Source organism: Narcine bancroftii, chromosome 13 (assembly GCF_036971445.1).
Source record: "Narcine bancroftii isolate sNarBan1 chromosome 13, sNarBan1.hap1, whole genome shotgun sequence".
Lineage (NCBI taxonomy): Eukaryota > Metazoa > Chordata > Chondrichthyes > Torpediniformes > Narcinidae > Narcine > Narcine bancroftii.
This window is the reverse complement of record NC_091481.1, coordinates 58,509,441-58,515,043: the sequence shown is the minus strand read 5'-3', so window position 1 is coordinate 58,515,043 and position 5,603 is coordinate 58,509,441.

The following is a 5,603-nucleotide window of genomic DNA, read 5'->3' as shown; positions in this document are numbered from 1 at the left end:
GGCTTCTTGGATCATTGGGATCTCTTTTGGGGAAGGCATGATCTTTACAAGAGGGACAGTTTGCACCTAAATCCAAAAGGTGTCAACATTTTGGCAAGTATGTTTGGTACAGCAGTGGGGCAAGGTTTAAACTAATTTGGCAGGGATATGGGAACCAGAGTGATAGGGAAAAGGGTAGGGAAGATAAAAGAAATGGCCAGGAAAGGTAAAATAGGAAAAGTAATGTTGGGAGGAGAAAGTAAAATATCAGATGGTGCAGTGAGTTTTCGGGTCAATGATAGAGTTAAGAAAATTACAAAGGAAAATAGTGGGCAGAAAAATCAAAAGAAAAGGATACAGAAGTCACGAGATATTAAAAGGACAAAGGGCATAAGGGCACTTTATCTGAATGCCCGCAGTATTAGAAATAAGGTTAGTGAACTTGAGGCGCAAATCGGTACCCATGCCTATGATTTGGTAGCCATCACAGAAACATGGCTAAATGGGAATTAAACTTTCAAGGGTTTCAGGTGGTGCAAAGAGATAGACAGGATGGTAAGGGAGGTGGAGTTGCACTCTTAATCAAAGATGAGTTCCAGGCAGTAGTGAGGGATGATATAAGATCTAAAGAGCATAATGTTGAGTCTATTTGGGTAGAGATAAAGAACAACAAAGGGAAAAAATTATTGGTGGGTGTTATCTATCGCCCACCAAATAACAATAGTTTAGTGGCACAGGAAATAAATAGAGAAATAAGTGAGGCATGCAATAATGATACGGCAATCGTCATAGGGGACTTTAACTTCCACATAGATTGGGAAAATCAAGTTGGTCGTGGGAGTCTGGCAGAGGACTTCATAGAATGCATCCACGATAGCTTTCTTGAGCAGCATGTTAAGGAACCCACAAGAGAAAATGCTCTCCTGGATCTAGTGTTGTGCAATGAGATAGGTAGAGTAAATGATGTAATAGTCGGAGACCATCTGGGAAATACCAATCATAGTATGATTGAATTTCTCATTCAGATGGAAGGGGAAATAGTTAGATCTAAAACTAATATATTATGTTTCAACAGGGGTGACTACCATTGGATGAGGGAGGAATTGGGCAGAGTGGACTGGGAGCACAGGCTCATTGATGAAACAGTTGAGGAACAGTGGAAGATTTTCAAAGAAATATTTTGTAATGCTCAACAAAAATATATTCCGGTCAGGAAAAAGGGCAGCAAGGGAGGGAAAAATCAACCGTGGTTAACAAAGGAAATAAAGGAGAGTATAAAATTGAAGGCGCAGGTGTACAAAGCTGCAAAGAGCAGTGGGAAACTGGAAGATTGGGATAACTTTAAGAGACAACAAGGAGTTACAAAGCGGGTAATAAGAAATGGGAAAAAGGATTATGAAAGCAAATTGGCACAAAATATAAAAACAGAAAGCAAAAAATTTTATAAATATATAAAACGCAAGAGGGTGGCCAGAGTTAACATAGGACCCTTGGAGGATGAGAAAGGAAAACTGATAGCAAAAAATGAGGAAATGGCCGAGGCATTGAACAAATATTTTGTGTCAGTCTTCACGGTGGAAGACACGTCCAGCATGCCCAAGTGCGGAGTTAAGAATGCGAATGTTGGGGAGGGCCTTGATAAAATAGTTGTTACAAAGGAAGTAGTGATGGAGAAACTAATGGGACTAAAGTCAGACAAATCACCTGGTCCTGATGATATGCATCCAAGGGTTCTGAAGGAAATGACAGAAGTTATAGTTGATGCATTGGTGGTCATAGACCAAAATTCCTTGGATTCTGGACGGGTCCCGGCAGACTGGAGACAGCAAATGTCAAGGCACTTTTTAAGAAGGGATGAAGGCAGAAGACTGGAAATTATCAATTAGCTTGACGTCTGTAGTTGGAAAAGTGTTTGAAGCCGTCATTAAAGATGAAATAGTGAAACTTTTGGAATGTAAAGGTTCAATCAGGCAGACGCAGCATGGTTTTAGAAAGGGAAGATCTTGTATGACAAACGTTAGGATTCTTTGAGGATATAATGGGTGCGGTGGATAGAGGGGAACAGGTTGATGTTGTATATTTGGATTTCCAGAAAGCGTTTGATAAGGAGCCGCACAAGAGACTTCTCAGTAAGTTACAGGAAAGTGGAGTCCCGGGAAGTACATTGGCCTGGATTGAAAATTGGTTGTCTGACAGGAGGCAGAGAGTCGGGATAAGTGGGAGTTTTTCAGGTTGGCAGAGAGTGGTAAGTGGGGTACCGCAGGGGTCAGTGTTAGGCCCACAACTGTTCATTATTTACATTGATGACTTGGAGGAGGGGACAAAATGAGGTGTAGCCAAGTTTGCGGATGACAGCAAATTGAGTGGAAGAGCAAATTGTAATGAGGATGTGGAGAGTCTGCAGAGAGATATAGTTAAGCTGGATGAGTGGGCAAAGGTCTGGCAGATGGAATACAATGTTAGTAAGTGTGAGGTTATCCACTTTGGCAAGAAAAATAAAAGAGCTGAATATTATTTAAAGGGTGAAAACTACAGCATGTTGTTGTTCAGAGGGACTTGGGAGTGCTTGTGCATGAATCGCAAAAAGTTAGATTGCAGGTGCAGCAGGTTATTAAGAAGGCAAATGGAATGTTGGCCTTCATTGCTAGAGGAATTGAATTCAGGAGTAGGGAGGTAATGTTGCAACTGTATAAGGTACTGGTGAGACCGCACCTGGAGTACTGTGTCCAGTTCTGGTCTCCATATTTGAGGAAGGATATACTGACTTTGGAGATGGTCCTTAGGAGGTTTACTAGGTTGATCCCTGGGATGAAGCGGTTGACTTATGATGAAAGATTAAATCGTCTAGGATTGTATTCGCTTGAGTTCAGAAGAATGAGAGGAGTTCTTATAGAAACATATAGGATTATGAAGGGTATGGATAGGATAGATGTAGGAAGGTTTTTTGATCTGGCCGGGGAAACTAAAACGAGAGGACACAGTCTCAAGATTCGGGGGAGTAGATTTAGGACAGAAATGAGGAAAAATAGTTTTTCCCAGAGAGTAGTGAATGTTCAGAATTCTCCAACCAGGGAAGTGGTTGAGGCTGCTTCATTAAACATATTTAAAATTCAGTTAAATAAATCTTTACATGATAGAGGAATTAGGGGATATGGGGAGAAGGCAGGTAGGTGGAGTTAGGTCATAAATTAGATCAGCCATGATCATATTGAATGGCGGAGCAGGCTCGATGGGCCATTTTTGGCCTACTCCTGTTCCTACTTCTTATGTTCCTATGAGTTGAAACACAAACAGAAACCATCCAGGAAAAAATGTGAACTGATTCCCATTCTTCTTCTGATGTGTAAAAAAACCTTTGCTTTTCTAAAGGATTTTTTTTACCCCGAAGAACAGGACAGCTCGTAAGGTATTTTAGAAATTTCGATGTTGTAGCAATGTATAAAGATCATGATCGATTTGCAATCTAAGCAGAGTCCACAAATGACATGGGTCAGATAAGTTCCATCAGAATGATTGAAAGTTAAACATTTGCAAGCCTTTTAGGGAATACTCCACTGTTTATCTTGAACATGCTGCTTTGAGTTAGTTTATGCTGTAATGAGCTTTGGAGTTTATGGCACAGAACCAGGCCATTCGGTCCATCTTGACCATGTTTGTCTGAAGTTTTATCTGAATTGATTGCCTTTCCAACACACACACACACACACACACACACACACACACACACACACACACACACACACACACACACACACACACACACACACATGTCACCCCCAAGGTTGAGTGTGAGGTCCTTGATTCAACCAAGACCTCCACAGGTGCGACAGGTGGACGAAATCACTCAGCGGCTGTGAAGGCGGGCGAAGGCCGCAACAAATCCATCAGCTCCAATTGTCACGGTTTCCATGCCATGGGTTGATTGGTGAAGTACTATGCGCTTCTTGGAGCACAACATCAAGTACACGTGAAACAAATACACGCACAGTCATCTTCGCTCGGTGGGCCACTTTCCAAGATTGGACTCATAAGCCACTTGAGAGCCCATAGGAATGAAGATCATCGTCCTCAACCTTGCGGAACAACCATGATGACAACACCTTACAGTCTAACAACAAATATATGTAGGATCAAAAATAAATACAATAAAACCCCTGGTGTCTGTCACTAATGGGGATTGGTAGATGCTGGATAAGTGTATTTTCTGGTTGCTTGAGACTCACTCTTACAATGCGTAACTAACCTCCATTAAGAATAGACAGTTTAAAATACAAAAAAAAACTATATTACTTACACTGAACAAATTTCACTTGCATGAATAAATAAACCTTAAAGTATTTTACTTTATTTTCAGTCACATTCTTTGAAAACATTTAACCATCGCTGCATCTGCAGGTTCCTCCCCCTCCTCGAGGAGCACGGTCCCACAGGCAGGAGGTAATAGGTGGATAAGGGAGAGGGGGCACAGCAGAAAACAGGGAGAGGAGGGATGGCCCTGTGAATGGAGAGGGAAGGGGATGGAGAGCTGGAGGGAGAATGGGAAGTGAAACCGGGGAAGGCAATGGTGGAGAGTGGCCAAATGGAATATGAGGTGTTGCTCCTCCAATTTAAGGGAGGTTTCAGTTTGACAGTACATGAGGCCTTGGACACACATGTGAACATGAGATTGGAGCACAGAATGGATGGCCACTGGGAGATCCCATTCACTAATGCAGACAGAGTGATGTGAGACTGGCTGCGTCCAGTGTCTCTGATGTAGAGAAGGCCACATGTCATGTTAATAAGAGGTTGTACACAAGATAGAAACATAGAAAATAGGTGCAGGAGTAGGCCATTTGGCCCTTCAAGCCTACTCCATCATTCAATATGATCAAGGCTGATCAGTACCTGGTTCTTGCCTTCTCCCTATAGCCCCCGATCTCCTTAGCCACAAGGGGAAAATCTAACCTACTCTTAAATATTGACAAGGAACCAGCCTCAACTACTTCCTGTGGCAAAGAATTCTACTGATCTACCACTCTCTGAGAGAAAGAAAGTTTTCCTCATCCCAGTCCTAAAAGACTTCTCCCTTATCCTTAAACTGTGACCCCTAGTTCTGGTTTTTCCCAGCATTGGAAACAACCTTCCTGCATCTAGTCTATCTAAACCCTTAAGAATTTTATATGTTTCTATAAGATCCCCCCTTCAATCTTTTAAATTCCAGACAATTCAAGCCCAATCTATTGTGCATGAGTAATATGCAAGATGCTTTGTATGTAAGATGAGCTTTATGCTTGGTTAACCTCAACTTGGTGGTGGATTTCTCCCAGGTAGGGGTGAGCAGAGATGTCTAAAATAATCTTTCCTACTTTTGGGTTCCATATGAAAGGACAACAAGTCAGTAGCAGGAAAGAAGTTGAAAACTTGGCTGAATTGTTTACCAACAACATCCTTGCCCTCAATGTCACCAAAGCCAGGGAGCATTTTGTAGTCTTCAGGAAGGGAAAACCTGAGGTGTTCAATCCAGTGGTCACTGGGGGAAATCAGAGGAGGAGAAGTTCAGAAGCTTTAAATATCTGGAGGGAACTATTTTGGAAGACCGTACCCAGACCTATGTAATTACATGTTGAAGAAAGCACGACAGC